The sequence below is a fragment of the Corvus kubaryi genome, unplaced genomic scaffold, assembly GCF_017639235.1.
Source record: "Corvus kubaryi isolate FWS band 111438036 unplaced genomic scaffold, C.kubaryi_AGA036_p1.0 37391, whole genome shotgun sequence".
NCBI lineage: Eukaryota > Metazoa > Chordata > Aves > Passeriformes > Corvidae > Corvus > Corvus kubaryi.
In genome coordinates, this window is record NW_024581130.1 from 893,073 (window position 1) to 906,914 (window position 13,842).

Below are 13,842 nucleotides of genomic sequence, written 5' to 3' on the forward strand. Positions count from 1 at the left end.
GTTTGTACACTTACCATGTGCTCAAGTGTATTTTATTTGTTATAGCTAAAGTCAGTTGATTCCTGAAGATGGGACTGAGGAAAATTTAAATGGATGTCTAAGAGAAAAAAGTAACGACGCACAAACACAGACATATTTCCCAGCTATAACTTCCTAGTCTGCAGCAATTCACATGTCAGGGATTTCCTGAGTTAGAGGTAATACCAATGTGTTTAACAGTTCTTCACAGGTTTTTCATCCATGAATTTGACTGAACACTCTGAAGAAAGGTAATTTTTGGAACAAAGATAATTTTTGTAGTCAGGAGTGTCCTAAAGTGAAATTTTCCATTGTACCACTTTTTGTGTGTACATATTAATATATCTCCTGTTCCTTGTTTTAGCATGGATCATAAAGGACAAAATAAGCCCAACTACTCTTCTGATAATATGACATGCTAAAGTGGAACTTGCTACATTCACTTTTGTCAGTCCAGATCAAAAGCAAAGTTTCTATTAGGTGATTTTTTTATTGGTTTTGGGGAGAGTTGACCTGGGGTGGAATATAATTTTTCCATTCCTTACCTGTGTTACATTTGAAAATTTTTGGTAAAAAACATGACCCAAAGCCAGCTCAGATTTTACAAAAACAGCAATTTTCATTGCACAGGTATAAAATCCCCACCCACTCTACCAGGTGCAAACATCACAAATTCTGCACACTAGATCACATGCACTAAAATGGTCACAAATCAGCATGATTTTCAGGACAAGTCTTACCAAACACCACTCCACCTTCCCTGGAAAACCCAAAACGTTTTAAATATGTTTCTTATTGCCACTTGGCCTCTCTGTAAAGCATGACAGCCCCATAATCTGTATCTCCTTTATGATGTATATAAAAGAATAATCCCTTAGATTTTTTAGTGGCTGGGCAAAGTTTAATCCCAAGGATCAAGCAGCTAATAACAGGAGCAGGCAAGCCTGGCTTCTTTGCTACAACCCCATATGAGAGGTCAGTCATCCTCACCTTGCTGCCTCAGCCCAAAGCTTCTTGCTCCTCTGAGAGTCCTCCAAACTACCAACAGAAGAACAGATTTAGAGACAAAAAATACCAATTTATCTTTGCAGTGAACAAGAAGACTTGATTACACCTCTGAGATACGGAGCAGGTTGTGATCGGGGCATTTTTCTATCTCCATACATACTTATTAAACTTATTTCCAGCTCTGAAAGCATTCAACATCAAGGATTCAAATAGTGTAAAAACAGCTTTTGATGTGTTTAGCAATAGATTTCAAAACAATGACATCGCACTCATAGCCTCTTGCAGCACAGTTACGTTCCCTGGTGGTTCAGTTCCAGCTTTCTGCCCTCAAAGTTAATGTTCTCCACTTTTCTTTTTCCAAGTAAAATTCTGCACAAAACATGTACTCTTCCAGAACCAGGACACTGCCAGCCAGAATTGGAAGTCTGTGCATGTCATATAAAATATTTATAAAATGTGACCTTTCTGAAGAAAATTCCTTCTCATTCCTTCTCATTCCAATCACTTTGATGTAAGAATGAGGGTTGGTTTTTGACTTTGAAGATCATTTTGGCTTTTGTGACCCTCTCTTTAGCCTCTCTTTTCAACTACATGAGGGATCTATCTCAGCTAATTAGCTGGCTGCAAAGGTAAATTAGCTTATACCTTGTTAACAAATCAAGTCTGCTTCCATTACCAAGGTACCTTGGTTCATGTTACAGCTGATAGTTAATCAGAACTGTACCCTTCTCTCCATGCTGTTTTGGTCTGCTTCTCCCCCTTTCCATGGTTATACATTGCCTGAGATTACCTGAATATTTTTTAATAATTATCTTGCCAATCTGAGGGGGTTTTTAAAATGTCCATGTCATTGGGCCTTTTGGACTTGTTTATTCATGTTAAAAGAAATCCAGCCCTTCAGAGACAGCTTTCATTTCTCCATGAACTCAAATGAGGTCACAAATATAAGCTGTTATAAATCATGGCATTCTACGATTTTCACTTCACCCAGTATGACTTTTTTAATCCCTCTAAAGACAGTTTCCAGAAACATTAAGTGATAGTTTTCATAACAAAGTCTTGGTGCTTAATTTTATAATTGCTGAATAGTAACACAGAGCTCAAATTCCCTTGGAGAAAACAATTGTCTTAATTTATCACTTTATGGATTTTCTTATAAGAAGTTTTCTCTTTTCATTTAAATGCAGGAATAAAATGAAAAACTATAAACATGTCTAGATTCCAAAATTTCCACTAAGAGCAATACAGCATTGACATCTAACATGAAAAATGAAAACAACTGCATGAAGAAATAAAAACACAACCCCAGAAGTCAGCAGTTTGCTGCCTTGCACATCAAAGCCCCTGTCTGATGGCCTTCAGGGTGACGTAGTGCAGCAGGCACTGCTCAGCTGCCCTCCCATTAGCCACGAGGAAAATAAGGACAGTTCAGGGCAGCATTTAGGCCAAGAAAGAGCCCCTATTCTGGTACCAGGCCTTAAAATATTGTAGGACTATCCTTGAACAACTGATAACTCCTATATCTATATTCACCAGTCTTTTTGTACTTGCTTCTAGAAAACTGTTTTGGATCCCTTCCAGGCTTTTTCTCATACAGAGAAGAGCTACCACACTCCATTTCCCACAACCTAATTTAAAGTGAGGAAAGCTGCAGTGTCACAGTAAAATAGTAACTGACCTTGTTTACCCAAGATCATATTTTGATTCAGTATTAAAGTACCCCATAAATAAGCTCTTTCCTACGCAGTCTTAGACAAGTGTGTATCTCAGTAATGGCTAAAACAAAATCAGGGTAATAAAAAATCTATACTCAAAGAATATTTATATGCCCAAGCAAAATATATATGTATGTACTTCTAGATTTTTAGACCAAACTCAGCAAGGCAGACATTCTTCTACAGTTTTCTACTATTTCTATCCTTTTGCTGTAGACTGTAAAAGAAGCCAGAAAGCTCAATATCCTTTGCCTTTAAATAAATATATACAGGGTATTCTAGTCTTGATTTATCTGGAGTATTGAAGCTCATTCAACCTCGCATGATGCAAAAAGAGGGGATGTGCAGCCCTTTTAAAGGGTAACAGTGTCACTGACTCCTTAGAGCATGTGCTGGGTTTGGCTGGGGTAATTTCCCTCATTGTGGCTGGTGTGGGGCTGTGTTTCAGATTAGTGATGGAAACAGTGTTGATAATACCGGGATGTTTTTGTTGTCGCTGGGCAGTGATCAGAGAGTCAGGGCCTTTTCTGTCTCTCACATGATCCCACCAGTGAGTGGGCTGGGGATGCACACGAAGTTGGGAGCTGATCCCATCTGACCAAAGGGATATCCCAGACCATACAGAGCCATGCTCAGCCTATAAAGCTGGGGGAAGAAGGAGGGAGGGAAGATGTTCACAGTGACGATACTTGTCTTCTCAGTCACCATTACGTGTGATGGAGCCCTGCTTTCCTGGGAATGCTGAACACCTGCCTGCCCATGGGAAGCAGTGAATGGATTCCTTGTTTGCTTACTTGTGTGTGTTTTTCTTACCTATAACTGCCTTTATCTCAGCCACAAGTTTTCTCACTTTTACCCTTCTGATTTTCTTCCCCGTCTTACTGGTTGGGGAATGAGCAAGCACCTGTGTGGTGCTTGGATGCTGGCTGGGGTTAAACCGTGACAGTGTGTTTTCCTAGTATTGTCACCCTTAATTCTAAAAACTGATTTAATGAAACTGTTTGTTTAAATATTGACCATTTAAGAAAAGAGGAACCTTCTCATAAAGTAAAAAAGTAATTGATATTACATAAAAATTTACATTCACTATTAGTGTCACCTCTGCTGTTCAGTCTCATTGTTTTCTTTATAAATGGTATAGCTTGAACTGTAAAAACTAGGTTGTTTATACACTAAGCCATGGCAGAAAACAAATTTAAGTGTCCATACTCTCTTCATGGAATGGAAACATCAGCTATTGAAATAATAGTCTTTTGAAATAAGAAATCCGTGGAATGGACTTTTTGTTAGGACTTTTACCAGAAAGCAGAAATGGTACCACAGAAGAACAGAGTCAAGTACAATGTATTTGTTCACAGAAGTAGAAGAGAAATATGTTGCAATTTCCGGTGGCTGTTACTTGCTGGCTCATCCTTCAGAATGACACAACTCTTCTTTTAAATAGGTTGAACTATGGCAAATACCATTCTCTGCTCAGTCTGTTTCCTCATGTCAGAGTTCAGCTGTCATTAAGGTGATTTGTCTACCTGTGATTCATCAAATCATGATGACTTTTTATATTGTTTTTTCTATTGATCCCTATTATTGAAAACTTAATAACTACATGGAGAATGTTCTTCAATGGAGCATCAATGGCCTGTGAAGCTCTCTTCCTCTCTTCCAGATGGAATGAGTCAGGAAGAAAGCTGCAGTCACCAACCTGTTTGCCTTATTTGCAATTCTATCTTATTTCTAAGCCACATTACTGGACTTCCCTTGTTTATTGAAAGAATTCTGGTTTTTTTTTGTACAGTATTTTAAATACGACAGGTTATTCAGGTGTTGAGTGTCTTCCCTCTAAGAAGCTTCTTTCAAAGTCAGCCACCAGGTGTGCCCTATTTAACTATCATTCCTATAGTCTCAGAAGAACTTCAGTTCCTAAATATTAGCACTTTTTATTTTCAGCCAGGTTGCAGACTTCATTTCTGTCTTCCAGAAGGTAAAACAAGAGATGGTGACAAGAAGACTCTCCCCTGCTATATACACCTCAACAGTACTGAAATAAACACAGCTTGTGTAGGGTTAGTTACTACAGTTGTATTGCTGTTCTTCAATGAAAAAGATGTAAGCTTCAGGATGAAATAATCATGCTAAATCAGATTTTGCTTCTTTCTCTCCCCAGCACTTCCCCTCTCTCTTCCCTAAATCAAAAATTACAAATCTGTTACTGTTAACAGGAATGTTCATACAATTTGTACAGGACAGAAAATATCACTCCTCCATATGCTTACATAAAAGGAATATTTGTAAAAATAAGATCTCAGGATTTTTTTTTTTGTGTTTTAGGGGTGACATTTTTGTGAAGGAAAGAAAATTGTAGGCCATGGTGCCGGTGTGTCTCCTACATGTGGCAGCAGTGCACATATTATAGCTGAAAGACCTGCAGGGATCTGAGGTTCCTCTTTCTCTGCCCTAAGCAGCTGCTTTCACTCACCTTTGGACACCCTACAGAGCTTTTACCAGCAGCTACAATTCATGTTGTATGAACACAATTCATGTGTTCAGATTCTGCATTTCTGAGATTTGCTACTTTGTTATGAAATGTTCATATTTTCTACACTCTTGGTCCCTTTTGGTATCTGTTTTTCATTCACTACTGACACTCCATCCTGTTGAATGCATCAAATCAAGTTAGATTCTCAACCTGGGAAATGCAGCTCCAGTCCCAGCTGACACCATCCCATCAACATCCTAGTTATAAAATCACCTTGTCAGCAAGGCAAACATCACATTTTTAATACAGCAGTAATCATCAGCTAAGTCAAAAACATGAGTTGGATTAAATATTATCAAAAATCACAGAATAGCTGCCAGCTTCTATTTTCTTCTCCTCTGCCTCTCTTAGCTAGTCCAAATGTCCTCACAGCCTGGATTTCAGCACATGGCACATTCAATACACTTTTGATGAATTCCTGTAAATTTCCAGCTTTTCTGCTTCAGTATTCTCAAATATTCCTGCTCCCAAGAAAACCAAATTTATAACGTGAGGGGAGGCTTCATATTTCTGGCACATGCAGTTGTGCAGATGTTATTCCTTAAGGAAGACTATCTTGATTGCCTCCGTGAATAATGGCTACGAGATGGCAAGGAGCCAACAGTTCTCTTAGAGCAGAAGGTATAAAACCACTCTCCTACTGAAAGAAGGCCCCCAGTAGGATAATATATTATTACGCATGATTCAAATTACAGGATCTGCAGCAGGGGAGCCAGTGGCTGAATCAGGACAGCCGCACACAGAATACTGATGATGGGATGATGGAATGCGTCATGCATTGAAAGAGCTGTGCTTTAGTGTTTAAATCCTCTGTATTTTCAAAGTGACTAGGAGGATCAATATATAACTGAAGCACTGTAAACAAATTGTAGATTATTGTGTGTGAGGAGAGGGGAAGTTAACATGTTGTAACAAAAATTCTATTTCAGGCTACTTCTTTAAATAAAATTTTGCTTTACCAAAGACTTGACCTCTTGAAGCCCACTAGCAACAGTTATAGCTTTAATTTAATAACACAATATTGAATTTGTCTCATATCTGATTCTGTTTCAGCTGTTAGAATACTGAAGAGCAAAATGTTGCCTCATTAGATTATGCAGTCTGAAATCTCTGCATTCCACAGTATCCTGGGCTGGTTTTAAATTGTTCGCACAACAAATTACTTTACCCACAAAGAAGTAAATCCAAATGTTCAACACAATGTTGGCTTGCCCAAGTGTTATTCATTTATAATTGAACACATCTCAAGAAAATGTGCATGTTTATTATTTAAAGAGAAATAAAAAAACCACCCAAAACCCCCACAGCAAACCTATTTCCTAATATGAAAAGCTGGCTAGATAAGAGTTTTTCAATCTAGGAGCTAATCTTTTCTGTGTAGATTAAGCACATTCTAAACAAAAATTCTATATTTCGCTTTGCTACAACATACCCTGAAGCAGTATGCAAGCTCTCCCTTGACTTCCTTTCATACTGGCTCTTGTATTCAGTTATTCTGGTAAATGGATGCAAATCAGGTGCATTGTGTCGAGGTGGAAGGAAGGGGGTGAAATTTGTTCAGAAATGATCTCAGTTCTATTCATTAATAAAATGACATCTTGACTGAAAGTGGTGAAGAATGAAATATAACAGTACTGAACTTTAGTGAGTTGTAACAGATGCATGTAAGAACCTTCAGAGAAAGCCAGATATGTAAAACGGCCACAGCGAAATGATTTCTGAAGCATTAGAATAAGTACTTAGACCGTGATGGCAGCTAAAGATGCAAACTCAATGCTGCAGCAACACCCTTTTTACCTTCCAAGACAGTTAAAGGTAATCTCAGGCTATAACTGGAGGAAGCAGTACCACATTAGGTAAGGACTACAAGGAGACAAACATACATGAAAGAAAAATATATGCACAATATTAACAATTAAAGACACTTTTAAAGGTTTTATGGGGCCAACAGAAAAAAAAAGTGGAACAATGCCCATGGTTACCTGCAGAGACAGCACACAGTTAAAAAAAAATCAAGAAATTGTAGCCATCGTTTTGCATAGCGATTCAAATTATGCTGGCAGAATAATTAATGGAGGACCTAATCTCTGTGAGGAAAAAAAAAAAAAGGAAAAGAAAAAAGGCTACGTTAAACAAAGTTCATTACTGCATGATGTAAATGAGTTTCTCACCAGTGATGTCACTGATTGGCTGGGATGTAGAGCTGGTTTCGAACAGTGCAGCATGGCCGGATTGGCTGCTAGCTCTTCTGGTTACTGCCTGCTTGGGCAGCGGTCGAACCAGACTCTTTCTGTCTCTCTTGTTGTCGTTTGAAGCAAATCTTGTTCAGCCCAGCTGTGTCTCCATAGTAGTGGCACCCTAAGAGAGTCTCCCTCCTGCTTCCCACAGCTCATCTGTAAGGCGGTCGCTGCTGTGAAATACCAGCCTTTGGCACGGAGCCCAGACTGCGTTGTTAGATCCGTCAATAATACAGAAAAGAATTTTTTTAAAGCAGTTCTTTCACCAAATTACATCCTAAGAAGGATTAATAAGCACTAAATTGCAACTGATTTGTGGACTTTTAAATTATGTAGCTAGCACGCTTTCTGAAATAAAATATTATCTGACTTGCAATAGTATAACATCATTGTTTAAAAAAAAAATAGGAAAAAAAAAGGAAATAATTAAAGAAAGGAAGAAAGAGAAGCAGCAACTCTTCTTTGTTTACCTTGATTACAAAAAAAAATAATTCTTCCTTTTTTCCCCTAGAACGGTAACCGATATCTTGGTGCTACGCAAGAATATTTTAGACTATCGCCAGTTTTCTATTTACATCCAAGTCATTATTTTCAGGTTAAGGCAAGGGATCTTAATTAGCATTCTCTTTAACTATGCAAACTGAGACAGGGCATGAAAGAAAAATGCTGTATGGAAGAGACAGAGACAGAGAGACAGAGGAAGAAGACAAAAAAAAAAAAAAAAAATCTGTGCAGCTTTTACAGTTCAGCTGTCTGACCCCCTGCAAAAAGAATGCAGTCATATCAACTTTGCCAGACAATGGAGTACCTACAGGCTTTCCTCTAGACAAGTCCTTTATAACCAGTCAGTATTATGTGCTGCAGACAGTGGCCAATCGCTAAGCTGCTTTCTACAGCAGTGACACAATAGGTGCACTGGCCACACTGTCCTCCTAGCCTCCGACAGCGGTGCAGGTTCATTTTTTGTACTCTGGAATATGCATATGTCTTAAATGTTCCCGCTGTATGGGAAAAAAAACCACCATCAGCCTAAGCTTGCTTTGTTTTGCTATAATTACATCAGCCTAATTACTGCAGCCGAGCCGCAGAGCCACTGCTCAGAGCGGCGCATAGGCATGCACGTCATATAAATATGCATGAGCACGCCTGCTTATTTAAATACAAAAATGCATCAATTGCTGGTGGTGCCTTTTTGGTTTTGTTTTCTGCATGTCCTTCCTCCCCCCTTCCACACCCATTCCTGATAAACCAAGTGAGTTAAGGATGCCGAGCAAATGCGGTCACCATTTTTCTCCCTTTATTTATCCAAACTTTTATTCGTTCTGTTCTAATTGCAAGCATTCAGTAGGAACTAAAAAAGAAAAAAAAAAAAAAATTCAAATGCAAATGAGTGTCAGTTAGGAAGGGAAGGGTATTGCAGACCTAGGGCATTTTTCTCCCTTGTCACTACCCATCAGAGAAAGCGCCTGTAAATGAATCTGCGAGCACTCCATCATAGCCAGGCATCAGATGCCCAGTTCCTATTAAAGCCCGATGATCCCCCAGCATGTGCACGCACCAGCTTGTGTGTTTGGGTCCTCTGTAATTACTGCAGCTCTTGCAACTGTACCTGAACCTGCTCATATAGTCCAAAGATTAAATCATCTCTATCCACGTATTAGCAGACATAATTGGGCACATTCTATAGTGGGAATCGCCATGCTAATTTTTCTGATTTTATGCATGGGATTTACATATTCATGAAGAGAATAGCTGTTATGACCGCCGACAGAGCAACGTGAAAAGAAAAGACACCATTCTTCAGCACACAGAGTATACAAAACCTAGAGGGAAAAGATGCAGCATATGGCGACAAGGAGAAGAAGTTGTTTGGCTTTCGAGGGTTATTTTCTTTCCTATTTATAAATTCTGGGTAGACGGCTTACAAAAGCATGTAAGTATTCTGATCACGAAGGCAAAGTAAGTCTGTGTTATTAGTAATCAGCCACTGTAGCTGAAATAAAATCATTTTCCACTTGGTGCCCAATGTTCTGCAAGTTTTGCCTTTGCATTAGAGACCATTATCAGTTTAAGAATGCTTAGGACATATTCATCCAAGAGTGCACAAAAATGCTGAAGAATCAGAAAGGAATAGAAATTCCAGTTGATATTTAAAAAATCTTGATTTCCTGTTCTAATGCCTACTTTGAATTAGGGAACTATACCTTTCCCAGGAAAGCTGGTGTTCTTCGTTACCAGAGATGTTTTTTACCCAACTTATTAGAACTGCATGTTTTCCAAATCTAATAAAATATATCCTCTGAGTGACTTTCAGATTCTATTGTTTTTAAAGAAAAAAAAATCACTAGGGGAAAGATAATTCAGGCAGTATTGTAAACATAGTGCACCTTGATTTGGATAACAATTTCGTGTAAACAAACACATTATGCATACTGTAACCTTTTCCCTTTTATGCCTTTAGTATAATAATTTCTGAAATGTTTGTTTATCTCTCTGGTATCTGCCACTCAAAACAGCCCAAATTTCCTTATAATAGCCAGATAACAATACCTACAGATGCCTGTTTTCCCCTACATCTTCCTATATTTGATAAAGATAATATTACAGATAGCAAAGTGAAAAAAATTAATTTTTGCAAGGAAAATTTTAATGTAATGGCAGTGTTTGTCAAGCCTTGTTGTATATCAGTTTTCACAAAATATTCTATCCAATAATACTCAGAAAACAAAAAAGAAGGGTTTTTTTATTTACATTTGTATACTATATATTTCTTTGAATTACAGCCCTTCAATGCAGTCATGCAGTAACATTTTTGTAATGACAGAAATTATATTGTACGTTACATTATAAATAACGTATTTAAAAGCTGATTGATATTTTATAAGATATTATTATGGATTCAACTAGCAATATTGAAATTATATTTTAAAATAAGCTCAAGAAATTGCTTTTGATTCTCTAAAGTAGATTTAAAAAAAAAATAAAGCAAAAGAAGTACTAAAAAATATAAACCCAGCAATATTAGCTAAAACATGTTTCTTCACCCAAATCACTGTTAGTGTCTCTGTCAAAACAAAAAGCTATCAACAATGACCTTCTTTTTCTTTACCTAAAATTCAAACTCCAGCAACTGTAAATCTGTGAGCTAATTATTAATTTTCTCCTTTAGCATAAATGTCTGGGTTGTGACATCATATAGCACAAAAATTAGCTTCACTGCTAAAAGGGAATCCTTTAGAGAGCAGAATGGTGACATAATTTTTAAGGTATGACCCTTTTAGAAACTTTAGCGTGGCCTCTATTCAAGAACCCCACTCCATAATGTCAAGTACATTAGTGCTAATTTGAAGCTTTTGTTAGAGGATAACATCAGAAAACTTCAAGTATCCGTGGAAGAATTTGAGGCAGGTTTCTTAAAGAAAATATATAATGTTGTTTTCTGTGTTCACTGAGACAGAAAAATGCATATGTTTCTTGTTTGTAGCAATGAACCCACCAAATTTCAAGTGCTGTATTGAAGAAAATGAAATCACATATCTCTTAACATGGGCATATTCTTGTCTTATTTTATAATCCCTACTGTACTGAATTTTTTTTTTAACTCATTCCAGCAGAGCAAACATTTGCAACAACTGTATAAATTAAGAAATTTCAGCAAAAATATTATTTTTTATATCTGGCATAAAATGAAATTTGACAATAGTTTAAAAATACATCTATGTTTAGAATAAGGTTTCTTATTCTAGGAAAGCATCACATGTCACATCAGTTTTCTATCCCCTTCTATAATTTCAATTGCTGTTTTCTTTACAAATGATCACCTTTTGCTCTGCATTTTCATTGCATGTAGTGCTATCAGCCTCAGCCCTTTATTCAAGCTCTTATAAATTCCCAGAATACCCCATGCTCTGTCAACAGTATTAATTATTATGATATTTGTTGTATTTACTTGCTACATCTTCCTGCTTCTGAATTACGGTCCAGATTTTCAAACAACACTCAGGCTCTGACATCCATGCTTAAACTCTGGCCCTGCTATGAGCTTCACACATGAAAATCACCACAGAACTGAAATTTTAGATGCTAAATAAGCAGGTAGTCTAACATGCAGAACTGCCAGAAACCTGCAGCTCAGTTATACCCTACAGGAGCTCCCATTAACTGGACTGCCTTAATACAATGCAGATGTCAAACACTTTGCTTTCATAAGGGGACCTGATACAAATATTGACCTGATCTTTTTCTTTTAAGTAACTCTAACAATCCCAAATGCTCTGATGATGAAATAGAGCTTTCCAGGCTTGGGCTTGTAATGTTCCAAGGAAAAGCAACAACAGCCTAAGAGGTGAAAAATGTAGCACTCAAGATTAGTACTTAAATTTGGGGCAACACAAGAATAGTAGTGGGTTGATGTAAAATACCAGGTCTCTAGAAGAAGTTTCAGTAAGAGAAGTTAGCTATGATTTAACATCTGGATCAGAAGAAGTGCTAAAAACTTGAAAATTCATTGCCCAGGGCCTAACGAGTTCAGCTGTAAACTACTCTGATATTAGAGCACCAACAGAGAAACACAGACTAAATCCTTCACTGAAAGATTTCCACTGTTGTATCTTTATGGCAATATTCAGCCAAACAACCCTACATGGGAACAATGATAGTATTTTTTAATCCATTTATTAATTCAGATTTTCCAGGAAATTTTTTAGGCTACACACAGTAAGTACAGAGCCTAAAATTTTAAAAACTTGATTCATAAAAGTAGGTAAAGGTGTGTTATTTTGGGGTAGGTTCATAACCTGTGTGCATGCAGTGTTTAGTATATTATTTGGGGAATTTTACACATTTCTTAATATTTTAATTCATTTATTATTTAAATTAATGGATGTAAAAATGACTGAGCCTTTTAAGTGTCACTGAGGAATTACATTTAGGAATTTTTTTCATGAACATATTTTTAAAATGCATAAAAAATGTTTGCCTAAAGTCTTTGTCACTTAAAAGCATGTTCCATTCTAGTGAAAAACTCATCTTCATTTACCTCTTGAAGAAACTTATCTTAGGGTTATGTTAACCCTAATTTCCTACTCAGCTGCACCTTCTTATTCAGAAGTCTTCTTTTCCTCAGGCTGTATTTAGTCCTCCTAAAGAGCTAAAATTGAATGATACGCTTGTGACAGTAATTTAATTAAACTGATTGTAGAAGCATGTAAACACACGATTAAGAGTCTATTTCTCCACAGTGGCTTCGGTGCTGTAAGCACTTCTACCTTGCAGTACCCCACCCACCATGAACCTCATTTCACTTACTGTCTTCCATTTATTTGGGAATAGGATACTCTGGGTGATGCTACATGAGCTGTATTTGACCTGTTGTATGTTCACAGCCTACCATAAGCTGCAGCTGTAACTGAGTTAGCTGAACTAAATTGCTGATTTTAACATAGTTTTTCTTCTTTTTATTGCACATGCAATAAGTAAACCTCAATAAATGTTCATTTCCAAGAGCAAACACTCTGGGGTTTATCATTTGATACAAGTACTAAAGCAACCACATACAATATGATGGATCTACTTCCACATGTTGTGTCATCTTAAGATAAAGTGGCTCTATCTGAAAGCTGGGAAATGCTACAACACTGTTGAATGTTTGAATTACCAGCACCCAGAGACAAAGGTAATAATTTTCAGTTGTATTCATCTGTTTGTTCATGAGGAGGTAGCGTTGCTGCGCAGAGGACTGAACACACCCATCTTCATCATGGAGGGTTTTTGTTGTATTAAATATAGGCACCTGGGACACACTTGGATTTTCTTAATCTACACTGAACTTGAGAGACTACCTTTAATGGAGCATATTTTGGGTAATATTTCAGCACATCATGCAGCCAGCAATCAAGCAGAAAGACCATCCTACTCAGTTGTAACTCCACTTACTTGCCAACTGTTTTGTAACCTCAGGTTAACTCTCCTCAAATACAGAAAACAGATACTGTATTTGAAATAAAATTCAAAGTTAGGAAGTCCTTTAAGCACAAGGTGTCTAAACATTAAGTACAAGATGTCAAAAGCAAGATGACAGCCCTCTGAGTCCACATGTGAAATCTCTCAGGGAGGCAATGTCAGTCTGGGCTATCAGGGGCCACTGATGAAAGCAGCAAGACAATGAAGGACAGCTGCTGACAGGTACCTCTGACACGTTGTTACACAAGGAAGTTCCACCACCTGCCCTAAAATACAGAAAACCTCCATCCTTTAGTAAGTAACACACACATTGCACCTTACAAGCCAGCAATCACAGCAGGATTTGGTGGTCTGTGTTCAGTGTTAAAAA

The 13,842-nt window shown here is 37.4% G+C and overlaps 1 protein-coding gene across 1 annotated transcript in view; it reads right to left on the reverse strand.

Annotated features, from left to right (window-relative positions):
• The window catches only part of LOC121669244, a 281,899-nt gene extending 273,575 nt beyond the window's left edge, over positions 1-8,324 (reverse strand). The window contains exon 1 of the transcript XR_006017659.1: positions 7,446-8,324. The gene's annotated coding sequence lies outside the window, so the exon portion shown is untranslated. The remainder of the gene's footprint in view (positions 1-7,445) is intronic.
• Between the last annotated feature and the right edge of the window lie 5,518 nt (positions 8,325-13,842).